Here is a 20,744-nt window from a genome sequence, read left to right on the forward strand (position 1 = left end):
AGAGGCAAGGATTCACGTGTTTCAGTTGTTGCCCCTGATGAAGGGACCCTACTTTAGTCCCGAAATGCATTGGGCGAATTACAACATATACAAGAGAATCTAATGCTTTTCTTCTTTTTTGTATAAATTGTTTAAAGCTGCTTTGACTATGGATGTAATCATGCTTATGTAAATCATTAGACAATGGTTTTTGAAGAAATTGACTGATTGTTAATATGAATATGAATAAATAGTTCGTGTATAGAAAGCATAAAAAGTTTGATCGATAAATTTTATTTAAGTTGTGCGCAGCTAAGTCTGTGTTAACAGTGTGTTGACCAGCCACATTTTCATGTTTACTTTTAGGGTATTTGGGTATACTCTATTAGTTGCAGCACACGGATCAATAGAGTAGGCTTAACCCAACTAGAGTTTGGTAAAAATAAGGAGTGCTCAGAACACAACAATTCAGATGCCTGTCAAACTCGCCACCACTGCAGTAGGCACCCCTCTTCTTGAGGATTTGCAGGCCGGGCACCGCCATCTTTAAAAGCGGACTCTCCCTGAAGTATGTGCCTATCCTGGTAGCAGTTCCTTACACCCTCGCCACCTTCCTACCGGGATCGCTGTTCGCCGGGGGCCCTGACTTGCTGCAATTTCCCTACGCAGGCCCGAACCTGCAGGCCCTCACGACGGTCCGATGTCTATCCTCTACTGCTTTCACCTCCGGGGACCTGCACCTGCCGCTCTGCTACACTCATCCTCCACGGAAATAGCATCTGTACTCCTCGTCCACTTTGCTCGACGTTACCGCCTTGCCCCTCCCTATCATTGGCAACATTCCCCACAAGACTGTGCTTGACCATGGGGAAAACTGACCCTAAGCAACCTAAGATTGCGTTTGATCAATGCCGGTAGACCTGTCAGTGCGGTGCGTTCACTGATGCGAGCGACTCAGCCTCCCAGGCTGACACTACTCTGGCACGAGAAGACGATTTGAAGGCCATCATGCTGGATGTAAAATCAACAGTCTCTGGCATCGCTGTCCAACTCGACCAACTGTCGACCCAACTGGACGCTGTCAAAGCCCGAGTCGACACGCACGACACACGCTTGTCCCAAGTTGAGGCTAGGGTGTCTGATGCTGAGGACGCCGCCACACGGGACCACTGCAAGCTTCCCCAAATGGATAAGGTCCTCGAGGTGATTCGGAACAAGTACAAGGATTTGGAGGCGCGTTCCCGCAGAAGTAACCTTTGCATCAAAGGCGTGCCTGAATCCTCCAACATCTCCAAAATGGAGGACTTTGTGGAACAGCTTCTTTGCAAACTCTTTGGCAACGTCCTCTCATTGTTGATCGAGCCCACGGCCCCTCGGCCCCGTCCAGCTCCTGGTCTGCCGGCTCGCCCCATCATCGCCAAGCTATTGAACTTTCGAGACCGCGATGCCGTCCTGCGAGGTGCTAGGGATAAAGGACGACATTCGCCATCATGGAAACTCTTTGGCCTTTTTTCCCCGACTATACGATGGCGGTGCGGGCTGCTCGCCGTGAATTCCTCCCGGCTAAGCAAATTCTTCAGATGCATGACGTCTCCTACTTCCTGGCATACCCTTGCTAAATTGCGAGGCTCCAAGGAGCATGTCTTTTTGGAACCGAAAGCTGCGCTGGCCTACGCGAAGAAACTTGATCAGGCTCCGCGCTCTCCTCCTGCTGGCTTCCAGTCCACTGTTGATGGCAACCTGAGTGACAATTACTGTATCCTATTGGTATTTTTGTGTTGTTCTCCACAGAATTTCCAGGTGTACAGTCATCTATCATGGTCATCTCCAACTTTGTTTCATTAGTTATATGCAGCCCTCCTCTCCCCAAATGTGTTCTTGCCTGTTGCTCTCCCCTATCTGGGGCTTGTCATGGCCGCGAGGCCGTTCTCCTTTCCGATATGGTTGACTCTTGCTCTCCCTTCTGTTCCCTGTGGTCCCTAACCATCACCTCTCCAGATATATCAGTCCTTCTGGTGCCCTGTCACTTTCTTTAAAGTAAACTGATGTCTGCAATATCTCTTGGCTTGGCCACCCTGACCCTTCGGGCAGGGGTGTTTTCTGAGCGGAGCCATGCCTCCACGGGATAACTCCCTCCATCTTAAACTCCTCTCTTCCACTTCCCAGTTGGGGTTTCCCTGGGTGGGTGGGTTTGGTCTCTCAACATGATTGAGGGGTTGGTGTGGGTGGTGGTGGGGGTTTATTGGGCCTGTTGCCTCTATTCCGTGGCCTGTTGTTTCTCTCATTCTGCAACTTTTTTTGCACCATGTTTTTTGCTATACTGTCATCTGCCCTGCACATCCCTTCACAATCACTTCTGACTCCTTTTCCGCAACTATTTACATTCGTCACTCACCTTCATGACACAGTGATATGACGGCCACCACATTCTGGACCTAGAATGTTCGCAGTCTTAATGGCCATTGGAAGGCCCGCCTAGTACATGGCCACCTCATCTGACATAAGGTTGACATCTGTTTCCTCCAGGAAACCCATCTGCTACCCGCCACTGCCACTAAGTTTCAATCTAGACATGACATTGGAGCAAAATGCACTCCTCTCTCTACTCCTGCTATTGTCATGGGGTGTGCATCCTTATGCGTAGGGGGCTCCCCTGGCACACATCCCAGGTTATTGCTGACCCTGATGGGCCCGTGATCATCCTCCATGATACTCTACTGGCCCAACCCCTAATCCTGGCAGCGGTATATGACCCCAACCCGACGGTGACTTTTTTGCACAAGTTTGGTGACCCTTCTCTTCCATGGGCCCTGCTGCACTGCTATGGGGGGGAGAGGGGGGGGGGTGACTTCAACATCACACCCTCAGCCACCCTGGATCGCTCTAGGCCTCACGCACTGCACCCATGCACCACATCTCTCCTGCATTCCATACTATCTGACAACTCACTGCTTGATGCATGGTGGCACGCTCACCCGGAAGCACGCGAAGGCACATGCGTCTCTGGCTCTTCTGGCTGCTGGTCCCGCCTGGACCTCTGGATCACCACTCAGGACGCTTTCGCTTGGGTCACCTCTGTAGAGCACATGGCACGCACCCTTTCTGACCATGCCCCGGTCCGCCTTAGCTTGTTCCCCCCACACTCCCCGCAGCACATGTTCGCCTGGTGGCTGCCCCCAATACACCCAGCGACTCCGTTTTCTGCGATGAAATTCAAACCGCAATCATGAACTACTTTGACCTTAACGCAGGCTCTATGGACTCTCCTTCCACACTTTGGGAAGGTTTCAAGGTGGTGATTTGAGGCAAATGTATTCCCAAGTAAGCCTGCGACCTGCGCTCCATTCGTGGCACCCTGGAAAAACTGGAGAGAGAAATTACGGCTTTTGTCTCTTCACACTCGTTTAGCCCCTCTCCCGACACTCTTGCGCAGCTCCGGGGTAAACTTTCCGAATTTAACGATGAGGCCATCAGGGAACTTTCCTTTCTCATTAGGGAGATGAGGGCATGCCAATATGGTGAGGGGGATCGCCCAGGTAAGACTTTAGCCAATCTCCTACGGCAACATCACGCTGCCTCTTATATTACTGCGCTCCAGGACGGAGGTCCAGAACGAACCAACTCTCCTGCTAAGCTGGCGGCCAGGTTCACCACCTTCTATTCTCAACTCTACACCGCTGGGTTTGTTCCTTCTCACAATATCCTTGACCAATATTTTGACACTCTTGAGCTTCTCTGGCTGGGCAACAGCCATCAGGAGTACCTCGACAAACCCTTTTCTAAGGAGGCAAACCTGGCAGCCATTAATAGTCTGCCTGGCGTTAAGGCTCTTGGCCCCGACGGTCTACCTGCATCCTTCTACAAAACCTTTGTGCCCCTCCTCGTTCCACGCCTTGCTGCTATGTATAATGACTCCTTCGAGTGCGGCCACTTCCCTCTGTCGGTTCGCGAGGCCCTGTTGACACTGCTCATGAAACCGGACTAGTCCCCCGAGTTCCTTGACTCTTACCACCCATTATCGCTCATCAACACCGACAAAAAGATTTTCACCAAGTTATTGGCTTCTCACCTACTTCCTCTCATGCCCCTGATAGCCTGCTCTGATCAGTCCGGTTTTATCCGTGGTCGTGCCGCGTCGCATAATCTTCGGACTTTATTTGCTGTTCTCCACCAAACTAACCCTGCTCTCACGGCCGTGGCTGCCTTTTTAAATGCTACTAAATCCTTTGACACTCTATAGTGGCCCATTCTCTTTTATTTTCTCCCCCACTTAGGCTTCAGCCGGGTATTGCTGCGCAAAGTCCACCTTCTTTACTCTCTCCCTACAGCTCACCTTCGTATTAACGGTCAGATCTCGGAGCCCATCCCCGTTTCTAGGGGCACTAGGCAGGGGTGCCCACTCTCCCCTATGCTCTTTGCTGTGGCTATAGAACCCCTTGCCACCAGGCTCCGGCAGCATTACACCCAAAGGGGCCTTGGCATCGCGGCTCGTTCATTGGTCGTCTCTATGTATGCGGACGGCGTCACACTCTATGTCCGCAACCCCCAAGAAAATTTCGGCCCCATGGTTTGCGAGGTGGTGTGCTTTGGGGGCTTGTCTGGTGTCCAGGTCAACTGGGGTAGATCGATTCTTTTCCCTCTAACAGCCACAACTGTCCCCTTTACCCTGGACAACCTGTTTGTGTGGGCTTCAGGACTCACCAGATATTTGGGGGTCTGGCTCAGCAGAAATGTGGACGAACTCTGGAGGGCGAATTTCGGCCGGCAGGCGACTGGCTGGAGACTAAAATCCTCCTCTGGCGCTGCTTGCCTCTGTCCTTAGTGAGGCGCATAGCCATCGCCAAGATGGTGACGCTCCCGAAGTTTTTATATCAGTTTCTCAATATCCCCATCCCACGTATGGCCCAATTTTTTCATACACTTCGCTCCCTCATCATCTCTCTCGTCTGGGCTGGGCTTCGGCCTAGAATCGCATATGACATTCTCACACTCCCATTAACATGCGGAGGGCTTGGTGCCCCAGATTTCAAATGATATGCCCTTAGTGCCCAATCCAGCTTCCTTCACCTCTGGTTGCATCCAACGCCCTTTCAGCCTCATGTAGTGGTGGAGGCTGACCTTGCAGCCCCCTTGTCACTCCAGACAGCTATCTTTGCCCCCGCCAAACCTCCGCGTGGGGAGATTGATACGGTTGAGACTCTGCACTGGGCCTGGGAAGGTCTTCGGAAATTCTCCGGCTCGAGCTTGCTCTTCGCCAATGCCATGCTCATTGCATACAATCCAGTATTCCCTTCGCTGCAAACGGCCAGGATGGTAAAACGTGCGACTTGCCTGGGGCTCTCCACGCTATCTGACCTCTACCCTGCTGGCAACTTCTTTTCTCTTCCAGCTAAATTCGGCCCCAGGTACACCCTGCTCTACTACCAACTTAGAGCGGCCTGTCTGGAGCTGCAACCCACGTTTCCACAGCCCCCTCCTTCGATGGCTGCCCTCGACCTTGCATATACTTCCGCTTCCCCCCGTAAGCTAGTCTCCAGACTTTATGCCCTTATACTGGCAGCTTCCTCGATATCCACTGACAGGGCCCGCATTGCGTGGGGTGAGGACCTAGGCCCGACCTCTCTCAGGAGGTCTGGCTGTACTGATGCAAGTAGATTAAACGGCTGTCCCCTAACTACCACCTGCGCCTCATACATTTTAAATATTTGCATAGAATGTACCTCTCCCCTGCCCAGCCGTGTAGAATAAGCCTCGCTCCCAGCGATCGTCGCCTCCGCTGCTCTGCCCCGGCCACCGACTTTTCTTATCTTGCATGGCTGTGCCCCTGAGATTACTTCCACACCTGTTTTGCCTCACCCATTGCTATGCCTTTTAGGCTTTATGAAATACTGTCCCGATGCCTCCCGTTGGCTCACTGCTATGCTGCTTTTCCTCGCATGGCGCAGGGTCGCAATGCATTGGGGTCGAAGACCCGCGCCCAAGGTTGGCGCTTGGCTTAAGGATGCGGCGTGTTGTCAGACACTTCTGTCCGAATTCTGTGACTTGATGCCGGCGACTAGCTGGCTGCTTAACATCTGGGGTCCCTGTGTATCATACCTCCAATGACAGAGCAACCGGCCCTCTGCGACCTCTCCTGCGCTCCCTGCCGGCTACTCTCTTACGGCGGCCACCGGTGCTGGCTCGTAGAGGATTGCTTCCCCTTCTCTGCTCACTACTGGCACTCTGAGGCCTCTCCTGTCTGCACTTTGCCCCTCCTGAGCACTACACCTTGTCCTTCGACTCTATCCCCCACTGTTTCCTCTCGTGCACTGATGTGGTCTACCAATGCACAATTGCTCTTATGATGAATGTATCAGATGTGTTTCTCCTTCCTAATTTGCGAGATCCTTGCCTGTATACCTTGCAACTGGAGGTGCAAGTTTTTCAATAAAGCTCTTTAAAAAATATTTGGTGTGGTAATTTGCAAACCAACCTATGTAGTACTAAGTCGATTAGCAAATTTCCAATTCATGGTTCGTCGCAATTCAACCTACCTAATAAATATTAATAAGGTAGATCGCAAATTGCAACCCACTAGCAATTGCAGTCTTCACAGGGATGGTGGCCACCTGGGTTCAGCAGATCCCCATTGTATTTAAATAAAGCATTTTTTTAATGCAACACATTTCGTAAAGGTAAACAGGATACCTAAAAAAAAGAAAAGTATAAGTTTAATTTTTAAAGAGTAGGCAGTAGTCCCTGGGACACTACATACTCTTAAAAAATGTTGTTGTAAACATTCAAGTAGAGGAAGGGTCCCTTGGGGACCCATTCCCATTTTGGAATGGTTTACCTCTTCTTTTGAGGTGGTGATAAGAGATTAACATTTTGTGACCCAAATTCGGTCGCAAAACATTAATACATAACAATGCAATTCCGCATTTGGAAGGGCTGTTCTAAACACTCCCCATTCAAATACCAATTCTGGCTTTGGTCACAAACCAAAAATGAGATTTGGTAACATGTTATCTAAGCTCAATTTGTGGTTTGTACATACAGAAGAGCCCTTTTGCAGTCAAAAGCGGCCTAATTCTAATCACACCCTTTGCAACTATAAAAAGCCAACATACCTCAGTGCCCTAACATACAATGCAAGAGAGATTATGAATCATTAACTTGCTTAAAAGAAACAAAGGGGCATCACCATGTGCCCCCTTATGCAGAATTGTCCTTTATGAATCACACCCAGATTGTGTTGCCACAAATTGGCATTCACAAGATGGTGAATACTAGACCTGGCATCCCTGGCGGGGTCTTCCCCGTAACTTTTTGCCTTGAGACCGCCTGTTTTGCTGACTTCATTTTTGCTGGGTCTAGGACTCAGTGCACTTTACCACTGCTAACCACTGCTAAAGTGATTGTGCTCTCTTCTTAAAACATGGTAAAATTGGCTTATACCCAATTTACCTATTTAATGTACTTGTGAGTCCCTAGTAAAGTAGCACTACCTGTGCACAATGTCTGTAAATTAAATGCTACTAGTGTGCCTGAAGCAATGATTGTGCCACCCACTTAAGTAGCACTTTAAACATTACTCAGGCCTACCATTGCATCCTGTGCGTGTGCAGTTTTAAACTGGCTTTTCAACCTTGCAAAATAAACCTTTTGCCTTGTCCAAACATTCCTTTCCAATACCCATAAGTCACCCCTAGGGTAGGTTCTGGACAGCCCAGATGGCTGGGTGCGATATATTTAAAAAGTAGAACATCGGAATTACCTTATTACATTTAATAGGCTTTAATTTCCATATGAGAACAGGTTACCAGTTCATTTTGTTGTCTTTGGAACTGTAATGAAAAATCCTAACTTATCGTGAAGTCCAATTTTGAATTACAATTTTGAAAATGTCACTTTTAGAAAGGGGGCATTTTCCTGCCCCAGCCATTTAGTGCCTGCAGCAGTCTTTGGGTCACATGAAAGGGTGTGGTTGACAGTTGGGCTTAGTGTATTCCTCCTAGACAGCCACACACCATGGTGAGCTTAATTGCAACTGGATAGGCCATCACTGACAAGATGGGAAGGAGGACCTGGGCCCCGGCCTACTTACACTTGAATAGGCTCTGTCCTGCCTCCACAGAAAGGGCCACATACCCCCTTCAGTTATTCTGGAGCCAGGGCAAAGAAGACACAGCATCTGTGCACTTCAAAGGCTTCTAGAAGCTTCTCCCAACTTCAAAGGCATAACTGGGTATAAATACTGGACCTCAGACAACAACTCTTCAGTTTACTTCTGGACCTGTGGATACACTGCCAGGAAGAAGGACTGCTGTGCTACTGAAATGACTGCCACTCTGCTGGACTTCTGCTCTGATCAACTCCTATCCTGCTGTGCTGACCTGCTGCTTATTGCTCTCTTGCCTGAGTGAGAAGGACTGGACCCACATCTCTAGAATCCAGACCCCAGAGTGACTCCAAGTACTATCTGGCTGGCCTCCTGATCTCAATCTTCAGGGACGCCACTGGACTTTCAACAACCTTGCACCTGCACATGGACTCTGCCATCTGTGAGGCTACCCTACCAAGTGGTGCCACCCCAGTCCTGTACCCTATAAAGTGGGCTTAAGGTGCTCTGCCAGCCTCTGTGGATCCAGTAAAATTAACACATCTCCTCTGCTGTGCAGCTCACACCCAAGAAAAACCATCACATCATGGATGATGCGTGGATTCAAAAGGTCGCAAAGACCCTTATCCCCTCCGCAACCCCATTGGAACTGCCACTGTGAGACACATTCTTAGCATCGATGCCTGCCTTGATGGCGCCGCCAGACTCCGCATCGCAGCTTCACAGCTTCTTTGAACCGACGTATCTCCCCGACTGTACGCCACATCCTCAATGCTGGACTTTACATCACAACCCCATCGACAGGATCTTCGACAATGATGCAGACCTTCACATTGCAGCCTTGCCACGTCTCAGAACTGGCACATCGATTCAGCTGTGAGACGCATCTTCGCCTTTGGTCCTCGCAATGCACCACAAACCAGGATTTAAGGTACTCTCTTAAGCAAGCCTAACTGGGTCCTTGTAGCTGGCCTGCACTCTAACACGCTCAGCCTGAACTTGTGACTTTGTCCCAGTGAAGTGCAACCAGATATCCACAGTTGGCGCTTTCTGCTTTTTGGTACTATTTTCACAAAAATCTTTAAAATTGCATTTCTCTGATTCGACTAATTGGATTTTTATCACTTTGGTCTTGTTTTATTTATTAAAGAAAGCTCTTTTTTCCAAGTTGGTGTCTTTTGTGGTGTTTTTCACTTTAATGCTGGTTGAAGTGTTGCACAAATACTTTACACATTGCCTTTAAATTAAGCTTAACTGCTCTGTGACAAGCTATGAGAGGGTTAAGCACAGGTTAATTTAGGGATGGCTTATATTGCATCATGATAATGATTGTGATTGCTATTTAACCAGGGCTCAAACCCAGTCAGCCAAATTTCTTACAGTTAATTAATACAAACAGTGCTTCAGAGTACGAGGATGGACACAAAAGTCAATCTGGTCGAATGTGTGTGAGCACAAAGGTGGAGGGATGAAAGGTCCTCCTCAAATCACCTGGTGGGAGGGTGACAGTATGACACTGTAAGGTTACAATTCCAATCATGAAGCTTTATTTTAGAAACAATGCCTTTCTGGTTCTTACTATCAATTTGGTTTCATAGTGAACCGCAAGGACAATTTACAGATCAGTTAGTTAGATGAAAGTCAAAGACTGAAAACTTGATATCCCAGTTACATGAAGCCATATCAGAACTCCACATGGTGAACGCATCTAACACCTTAACCAATATAGTGGGTGAATTTGTCTATTGCTGTTGATGTCTCCCACTGTTTCATATGTTTTGTCCTTTTCTTGCTTTTAGACCCCTCTTTACATTCATTTATTCATTTATGTGTGTATTCATTATCATTTACATACATATTTTAAAATGGATAGTATTTGCAGTATGATGCTTTATTATAAGTTGATAGTGCATCAATTGTTCATATGTAATGTATTTCTGTAATATGATTTATAGTAACACATGGAATAGGTTTATTATAGGAAAGTGCCTCTTCTTGCATGATTACTCAACACTTTTTGCCTGGCATCTGATGCAACCTGACTTGATGTGCCCTGGGTCCCTGCCAATCAGGTTCCCAGACCCTGTGTTCTTACCCAAAACTGTACCTTTGTACCCACAATTGGCACATCCCTGGCCACAGGTAAGCTCATTGTAAAAGTTACCATGGGTACCAAGGGCACTGTGACCAGGGAAGGCCTCCAAGGCTGCAGTACCTATTGTGCCACCCTTAGGGACCCTGTACTTTAACACACACACACTGCCACTGCAGGCTGCATGTTTTGGTGCAGAGAAAAGTGAAGAGTCAACATGGCACACCTCCCTGTGTGCCATGCCTGCAACCCACTGCCTAAGGCCTAGTAAGTCACCCCTCCAGCAGGGTGCACTATCCCCCAGGTGAGGTCACAGTGGCATGAACCCTGTGCATCTACAGTGTCTAAGTCCATTCATAGACACGGCAAGTGTAGTAAAGCCATAAAGAGTATATGATCTGGGAGTTGGTCCTTACAAACTCCACAGCTCCATGATGGCTTTAATAAAAACTGGGAAGTTTGGTACCAAACGTCTCAGCACATTAAACCCCCACTGGTGCCATTGTGGGATTTATGTAAAATGCACTCTGAGGGCATCTTCGAAATGCCCCCTGAAAATTGATCAGCCCTGGTGTGGTTCCTGAATGGCTGCCTGCCATTTGACACCACCAGACAGGTTTCTGGACCCCTTGAGTAGAGAGCCTCCGCTCTCTGGGTCTAGAAACAAAGGCAGAGGTGCCATGCCTCTTCATCCAGGATGGGCTGGGTCCATGATGGGGAGGCTTCAAAGGCCTGCTGCCTTTGTGAGCTGACCCTGTCCTTTGCTGCCCCCAGCAACTGGCTCCCACCGGTACTGCCCCCACTTGTGGATGGGAGAATCTATGGGAAAACAAAGCTTGGAGGAGCGGTGTGCCCACCTTTGCCTACCCCACCTCTCAGGTGGGGGAGGTAAGGTGAAGTACACATGAAGATAAGGGGACCCAACCAATTAGGAAGAGGCTCATGCCCCCCTCCCACTGGATGCTTGTTTCCGTCCAGGGATGACCTGGCTTGGCAGTTCGGGCTAGACTGTTCCCATGAGGCACAGGGTCAAGACTGATTTGCATATGGCCAGGTCTAAACTGGGGTGGCATGGTTAGCAAAAGAATGATGGATTTAACCCAGATCTCTTGACTGGGGTTGAATGTTTTGATTGGTTCTGTATTCCGGTCATCAATTGTGCGTCTTTTGCTTTCTCGCCCTAAGTGTGCCAGGTATTCCCATTTGTGGGTCCTGGGCTCAATGTGCCACTGGAATCAAGCTATCCTCGCTGAAGAGGGGTGAAACCCCAAAATTGGTCCTAGGATGCTTGTTTCCGGTCCAGGGAAGACCTGGCTTGGCAGTTCGGGCCGGAATGTTCCCATGAGGCACAGGGCCAAGACTGATTTGCATATGGCCAGGTCTAAACTGAGGTGGCATGGTGAGCAAAAGAATGATGGATTTAACCCAGATCTCTTGACTGGGGGTAAATGTTTTGATTTTTTTCTGCATTCCGTCCATCAAATTTGTGTCTTTTGCTTTCTCGCCCTAAGTGCGCCAGGTATACCCAGACGTGGGTTCTGGGCTTACTGTGCCACTGGAATCAAGCTATCCTGGCTGAAGAGGGGTGAAACCCCGAAACCAGTCCTAGGATGCTTGTTTCCGGTCCAGGGATAACCTGGCTAGGCAGTTCGGACTGGACTGTTCTCATGAGGCACAGGGCAAGACTGATTTGCATATGGCCAGGTCTAAACTGGGGTGGCATGGTGAGCAAAAGAATGATGGATTTAACCCAGATCTCTTGACTGGGGGTGAAAGTTTTAATTGTTCTGCATTCTGTCCATCAAATGTGTGTCTTTTGCTGAGCTCAAGAGGCCGCCATACCCTGGGTAGAACACCCCCTGCACACCCACCAGAAGAGGGGAACCGGTAAGCGAATAATAGGGCAACATAATAGCCTGCTTCAGCCAGTGACCAATGGTGGAAGAAGAAGCCTTTCCCCACAGGAGGAAACACCAAAAGACACAAACAGCGAATCCGAAGTGTGTTATCTTGATAGACACACAAAACCCGGCAAACATCCAGCAAAGACCAAGGAAGGTCATCCACAGATCAGAGCACAAACCACGCAACACCAACTCTGGGAAAGATGGAACTGAGAAGGAACCTTGGGAACAAAAGAGGAATCCAACCAAAGGACAACCCCATCCTCTAATAAAGAAAAAAAAGTATCACGAGCCATCAGAGCCCCCAACTCCCCAAGTTGACTGGCCGAAGTAATGGCCACCAAAAAGACCACCTTCAACGTCACAAACTTGATGTCCACCTCAGCCAAAGGCTCAAACGGAGAAGCCACCAGAGTACGCAACACCAAGGGTAGGTCCCAAAAAGGAAACAAGGGCCGCACCATAGGACCGGCCAAGAAAAAACTCTGCAGCAACCTAGAGAACAAGTCATCCCCATCCGACGAATTCCCCCTAGGGGAACGAAAAGCCTTTTCTGCCGTCCACAGAGCCCGCAAAGTGAAAACAGACAACTGCTTCTCAAACCCCTCCCAGAGAAATTACAGAACCCCAGGCAGAGAGCAATTCAGGGAGGACAAGGCCAGAGAATGACACCGCCGCTGGAAATTCCCCCAATGCCAACCATAGGACCGGAGAGTTGAAGGCTTCCAAGAATGTTGCAGAGCCAAGGCTAAATGCTCAGGGAAAACCCTGATGCCCCCACCCCTGCCTCTCAACCTACAAACCGGCAGCAGTGGGAGGGACAATCGGGGACAACCGCAGGGGAGATGGAAAGCAGGGGAGCAACTAAGGACCCTGAACTGCCAACAGCCGCAGAGTGTGAAACCAAGACCGGTGAGACCCAAAAGGGACCCCCACCTCCCTAGATTCCATCACCAGGTGAGCCAAAAGCGGGAGATCAGAGCAAGGGGCGGTAAGGCATAAAAGAGGCATGACAGCCATGGAACCGTCAGAGCATCCACCCCCCAAGCACCCTCCTGACGGACCCAGAAGCATAAGAGAGGAAGCTGAGCATTGTGCCAGGAAGCAAAGAGGTTGAGAAAGGGAATACCAAACCACCCACTCACCAGCCAAAAGGCCTACAGAGTCAGGAACAACTCCTGGAAGGTGGGGAATTAATGACGGAGAGCATCCGCCACCCCATTGATCACTCCTCAGATATGGACAGAGGACAGAGACAACAGGTACCCCTCCACCCAGCAAAACAAGGGAATCACCACCGCATTCAAGGACCTGATTCCCCCTGATGACACACCATCACATTGCAACCAAACAACAGGCAGCGGTATCCCATGACAGCCCAGGCCATCGCAGTCAACTCCTGCCCATTTGAAGAATGCCTCCCCTCCAGGAGGGATCAACGACCCTGAAGGGACCCGGACTCCAACTTCGCCCCCCACCCAAAAGCCCTGGCATCCATTGTCAGGACCACAGGAGGAGAAGGCTGCAATGGAAGACCCCTGTAAAGATTGTCAGACACCGTCCAACAGTGCGGAGTCAGGAGGATGGAGGGAGACACTAGAACCAGAAGGGCCAGAGCGCGAGACAAAGGATCCCAGAGAGCCAAAAGATGCACCTATAGATGCCTGAGATGAAACTGTGCCCAAGGCATCATAAAGACTTCCGCCGCCATGAGACCCAGAAGCTGCACTCAGAGACGGGCCAGGAAGGAGTACCCAGTCAAGAACTTCAGATCCAGGGCATCCAAGGTCAGAGCACGCGAGACAGCAGGAAAACCCTGTTAGGATCAGTCAAAAGCGAGCTCCTATGAAAGTCAAATCATGAGAGAGCTCCAGTTGACACTAAGGGAGGTTCAGCAGAAACCCATGAGCCCTCAATGCAGAACATACCAATTCCTGATCCCTCAACAACTGACCCCAAGAGGGAGCATAGATCAGCCAATCGTTGAAGTACAGGTAGACGAGGACCCCCTGAATATGGAACGAGGCCACTAATGGTGCCACCACCTTGGTAAACACCCTGGGAGCAGATCTCAGGCCAAAGGGAAGAACCCAGGACTGAAAATGTCAGCCCTGAATGCAAAGTCTCAGGAACTGGCGAGAGCAGGGGTGAGCTGGGCTTCAGCAAATCTAGCAGCATCTCTTTATCAATGTATTTACCCATATGCTCCTCACCCCCCTTCCAATCCTCATCAGAGTCGGAAGAATGAGATGGATGAACAGGAATAGAGCCCTTTATATGCCCCCATCTCCTGTAAAGTCTCCTTATTTAAACGTTTGATCCTGGCATCATTGTCCTCCTTGCAGCATTTGGACCATGCCGGAGAAGGAGAGGACTCTGAATAGGAAGTGGAGGAGAGCTCTACATGCTTGCGCTTCCTAGAATGCTTCGCCATGCTTGCCAACACTAAGAGGCCACCAGGTGCCAACAGTACCAGGAAGTCCCAGTCAGTCACCCAACTAGGGACTACCCAGCCCTGACTAAGCATGGGTGAATTTTGCAAATTGGCAATTCGCGAATTTGCGGATTTGCAAATTGGCAATCCGCAAAATTTGCGAATTCGCTGATTTTTTTATTTTTGCGTATTCGCGGGTGTTCGCGAGGCGCTTTGCAATATCGCTGTTTTTTTTTTTTTGCCTGCTTAATCACTGCCACCCTCTCGTTTTTTATGCCCATCTGCCCTCTGTACCACTTGTTTCTGTGCCCTTCTGCCCTCTGCCCCACTCATTTTTTGTCCCCTTCTGCCCTCTGTCCCACTTTTGTGCCCTTCTGCCCTCAGCCCCACTTAGAATGGCGCCGGCAAGCTGCCAGCGCCATTCTAAAACAGCTAGAAATAGCTTCAACAGGAAGCACTAATAGATAAAGTAAAGCAGGTGCTCCAGTTGAAGGTCAAATTAAGTTACACAATCATTAATCACCCCAAGTTTGGGGTGATTAATGATTTTGTACCTGAATTTGAGCAGCACCTGCTTTACTCTATCTCATAGAGCTTCCTGTTGAAGCTGACTTTTGTAACTATTTTAGAATGGCTCTAGCAGCTTGCCGGCGCCATTCTAAAAGAGTTACAAAAGTCAGCTTGAACTTTTGACCCAATCCGTTCCGTTCGTGGATTTTGCGGGAAATTCGCGAATCTCGCGGATTGCGAATTTACCGAAAATCCGCGAGCGGAACGGATTTTCCGCCCATGCTTAGCCCTGACCCTGCTCGATGCGTGAGAGCAGACAAGTCAGTGAACAAGACGAAAGTATGTGCGAAGCAAGGAAAGGCGACTGTAAATGAGGCACACCAGGAACTGCTGCCGGCGCCTGAAAATATCCGTAGAACAATCCCAACAGCAATTATCAAGCCCGATCCAAGGGCAGGAGAGACCAGGAGCAAAGCAAGCAGCCCGCAACACACGGGTCCAGGATGCACCACATCAGCTCGATCTGTCAACATGGAGAGAATGCAGACGGAAATAGCAAAGGAATCCAACAACAGCAAAACCACTATGCAATACTTACCCCGGCCAGCCGTCTTAAGGGTTTCCGCAAACACAGCCACCCAGCTGATGGACAAACCAGCGCCTGACTTCCTGGGCCACCCCCATTCCAGAAGTCAGGCAACGAAAAGCCGGAAAGGAACCACCTCCGGTGAGCAACATCAACCAGGAAACTGACAAGGGTACAGGCAGAAGAGATGAGACGCTGCACCTCACGAAGTGCCTGGCAACCAAGGAGACGCGGCCTAGACCCCCCTCCCCCGTAGCACTCCTAGAATCCATGCAGGAGGACTCCAGCATGTCTCCCCCCCAAGCCAGGCAGGGAGGGAGACAAAAACACCAGCGACATCCCGTCCGCCCGACAGCAGAGACTTCAGTATACCAGGAACCCACTAGCTCCTGACACGTTCTACTCTGTCGATAGAATTGAGAGAAGGCTGGGTAAGGTAGGAGTATATACTTCTGGTGGGAAGGGTTGGGGTAGGGCCAGCATTCCTTCATTCTTTTTTTCTGTTGGTGAGATAGGATTATCTCACTTGTTTAATGAATGGGACAAGGACAGGAGGGAATTGGGGGTAATGAGTGTTCCTGAGCTTACCCACAGTACTTTGGCACAAGTTGTCTAAGGGGTCAGGCTTTTCTTACAGAAAATGCAAGTGGAATATCAACAACAACAACAAATCAACATTAGAGGTACCACACAAGAACATGAAAGTTCCAAAACAAATGTAGTTAAAAAAGAAACCATTTTAAGGAAGGAGTAAAAATAGTGATAGAGTGGGAGTTTCTACAGAGAGATTGTCGGACGCATCTGAAGGCCCTGACTCTCTGCGCAATGGCACTCCGCTTGACAACTACACCCATCAGAGTGCTAAGGGATGAGAAAGAGCATGAGTCAGAGCCGTGTTTACTCTGAAAACAAAAAAGGAGAGTGAGACCTGCAATATGTGGGAGAGGTGTGATGCAGTGGCCAGAGCGACTGATTCCAGAGTGCAGGGCTCACAGTAGGATAACCAGCGTCGGTAGCAGCACAGGTCAGTATTATGTGACTCTGGGCAAAAGCTCACTTAGGGCCATATGTATCATTGAAATTCGCATTCGCAAAGGCCGAAATGCGCCGAATTTCGGCCTTTACGAATGGGAATTCGTAAAATGATATGTTTGAAGGAAAATCCAATGCAAAATAAGGAATCGCTAAATTTGCGATTCCTTATTTTGCGATTGCATTTAAGGAATAGCAAACTTTGTGATTCCTTAAATGCAATGTAAGAAGGCAAAAAAAATTGCTAAATGGACTTAAGGAATTGCAAATTACCACCAACTTCTAGTTGGTGGTAAGTTGCAAATTCCTTGAAAAATGCAAATGTTTGCATTATTCAAGGTGCCATGTGACGCACATACATGCCCTTAGGGCATGTATGTGCACCACATGTGCACCTATGCTTATTTCAGGGGTGCAACAGGGTGTCCTTTGGACACCCCTGCACCCTTGAAATTATTCTCAATTTGTGATTAGCAAATTGCGAATTCGCAAATTGAGAAAAAATTCCCATTCCTTCCTATGGGCCTCCTGGCCCATAGAAATGAATGGGAAAGTATTCCTTAATTGCGAATTCGCAATTTGCAAATTCGCAATCAAGGAATATCAAGAAATCGCTAAAAAAAATTGTTCTTCTTGATACATACCATTTTGCGATTCTGAAATAGCGATTTCTTAAAAATCGCTATTACAGAATCGCAAATTGGTTCCTTAATACATATGGCCCGTAATCTCTCTGATGGCCCCAAGCGCCTTGAAACCCGTAAGGGTGATATGTTCGCGCATTACAAATAGGAATTAGAATTAATACGTGTAGGGACGGAGCAGCACCGGGGACACACTCCAGATGAGCAAGAGGCACTGTAAATAGAAACAGTGGTTTGTCCCACTAGGTGTAAGGAGCAGGGTTGAGATGGCGATAGCTGTTTTGGGGACAGGTGCAGCCATTTTGACACTGAGCTGTGAGAAGGACCACTGCGCCTGGTAGGGATAAGGTGACCCCTCAGGCAGAAGTGGGAAAATACTGGGTACCCTCTGGTGGTGATAGGGGGAGCAGAGCACTCCTAGAAATAAACATGGTCTTGATCTTCCCCTTGCAGATCAAGTTAGTAATGCCGCCTAAAAGACACTATAGGCGACAGGTAGAGAATGCCTTGGGGCCTGAACCTATTGAATGACCACCAGGATAATTTCCATGAAGCAAGAACACTCTATTCAAAGCAAAAGTTAATGAGAAGAAGGCGAATTGAAAGAGACCTCATGCACAACAGGATATGCAGGCCTGGCACATGACAATCATTTGACAATAATCTGAAGAATTGGCTGGTGATTTATGGGGCTTGTCTTATAGAGGCAAACACTTTCTTATTTGTTACCTGGCGTTATCCATATAAATCATCAACCATTCCTGCAACAGGGCGATGTGCCTATCATAAGTAGTTTTTCAATGTGAATGTTTTAAAACTACATCCTCTGATTGTTTGCTATCTCAAAAACCCTTCTCCCACTATCAACCTAAAGCCCTGCATGAGAAGTTGACCGTATCCTACTCCCGGCTTGATTCCTCTCATTTCTTTCTTCAGAGTGACCGTCTCCTTGCAGTCCATCCTCTGCATGCCTTCTATTTCTGAGAATAGCCTCCTCTCAGTCTCATGCCTGTCTGCCTTAATCCTTCTTATTGTAATTCTGCAGTTGGCTGATTCCTCATTTCATAGATCACAACCTCTCCTCCTTAATCCATATCCCTTTAACTTAACACTTATCTGATCATTGCCAGCCTATTTATCTCACCAACCATTCTCCTGAAAACACATAGCCCCCACTAATGATCACACCTAACTGGTAAGAATATAATCTATCACAAAGTAACTAGAGTAAATGAATGCAGTGTTTTTTTTCTATAGAGCATATGCCTAATCACAAAACCAACTCGATTAAACACAAACCTTGGTTAACGGGGTAGCGTGCTACTCACTGTAAAGCCAGTCAGTCAAACCACTTCATTCAATTAATTAAAATAATAAAAGTGTAAGCGATTCAACACCTCTTCAGGGGTAGAAAATGCTATACAAATACATTTATAATTAGAATAGAGGTATGATTGGTTGGCTCTCCCTGGTTATTTTGCCTCAGTCTTGCAAATACATTCCTGCTATGGCACAAAGTAAAGAAATAATATAATGCACATGATTGTTATATTTTGACAATGAAGGTGGAAAAGGGAAGTTATGTCAAGCTGTTCAAGATGTTAACACTTGCAATGTTTTCATGATGTCAAAGTCTACCAGATGTGTCATCATTGCATAGGCTCCTAGGGGCAGATTTACAAGCCCCTTGCGCTACGTTTACGCCGCCTTGCGTGACGCAACAGCGGCGTAAACGTGGCGCATCCCTGCGAGGCATTTACAACGTGACGCATCTAGGGAGATGCGTCACATTATACAGTCCAGCACCACAATGGGGGCGTTCCCACGCAGGGTGGGCGTTCCGGCACCTGTGCACCTCGCAAAAGTGCCTGCGTGAAATCTACAAGATTTCACACAGGCACTTCCGCGACGATGCTACGTCAATTCCTTACGCCTGCTTGGAGAAGGCGTAAGTACTGACGCAGCATGTTAAGAATTGGGCGGCCCTGAGTATTGCTGGAGTTGCGTCGCGCTTGCGACGCGACTCCAGCGGTGCGCCGCCCTTACGTCATAAGATGTGTCACGCATCTGCCTACCCTTGTGCCATGGCATGCTGCATTGTAAATACGGCGCATCTGCCGTGACGCAAGGGTAGTTTTGCGTGACGCATTTGTTCTGGCACATCTCTGCTGATATGCAGAGATGCGCCAGAACTCCTAAATATGCCCCTTGATGTCTATCGTCTTATTCCTCACATTTTAAAGTATGCACCCAAAGAATTCTGAGCAAATTAATGTTAGCACTAGATTCACCTGTTGCTTCAGTGGCTCATGACTGATGTAATAAAATAAGCTTCCCTGCCTAATACCAAACAGTGGTCATGTCTTTTTATGTGTGAGAAAAATTCCCAAATGTGTGTACTATTACAGAGGGGTGACTCTTAGCCTGTGATGAGGAGTTTACTTCCTGTAGCACGTCATTATATAGAGAACTAAACGTGAACACTAAAAAGGAAACGTTTCTGTTTACAGCATTGACTATAACACGTGAACTCCTCGGGGAGAATAATGAGAAAATTAGGGAAGCAGGCGTGAATGTTTCCTTAGCATTTCCGTGGTTGATGCTAAATAGTTCAGTTGAGCTTGAAATTCCTGTCCGTTTGTTTTTATAACAGCCACGGCTACGTCAACACTGTCTACTGATTGGAGTGCCCCGCCTGGAGTTGGCACACCTCAAATTCGGGATCCTTATTGAAGAAGCACCTACCAACTCTCATTTTTTTTTTGAACAGCGCAAACAATAACGCATTACATAAGCCATAGATAAAAACATAGTAGGATATGAACAATACATAAAATAAAGACAAATTAAAAAAAATCAATACGTCACGAAAAAGGCAATATATTATGTGATTATAATTAAAAGAAATAAAGCTAGATGGAGAAAAAAAGAGATGAAACAGGAGAGAGGAAAGTAAGAAGGATATCAAGTACATTGTGAGATAAAGTCATAATATAGTAAGAGATGATAACAAAAGATACTATTAAAATCCAAGCGAACTATAGCATGAATATTAACTCATAACAAAGAGGAAATTCATCAAAAAAGGTGGTTAGTCTTGTGAAAACATAGTAGCATTAACTATAGCCCTATAAGGTAAATAATTGGTAACCACAGTTGGTCATGTATAAATACCAACTCTTAAATAAAACATGAAAAAGTGAGGTCAAAAGACAAAGGATCTTTGTCCTTAGATAGCCCTCAATAGGACCCACTCTCTGAGTTTGTAGTTTGGTGTCCTTCTTCACTCATATCAAATGCAAAAGCGTTTCTGTTTTTTATGAACGTTAATTGCTCATTTCGGTAACTTATGTGCGCTTCCTTGCGCTGCTTGTCACAGTGCCTCAAAGCCACTCTTCGAGGTAAGAGGGGAGTTCTTCCTGCTCATTCATTTCTTTGGCCTCTTTGCACAGACTGCCCCAG

The sequence above is a fragment of the Lissotriton vulgaris genome, chromosome 9, assembly GCF_964263255.1.
Source record: "Lissotriton vulgaris chromosome 9, aLisVul1.2, whole genome shotgun sequence".
NCBI classification, from domain to species: Eukaryota; Metazoa; Chordata; class Amphibia; order Caudata; family Salamandridae; genus Lissotriton; species Lissotriton vulgaris.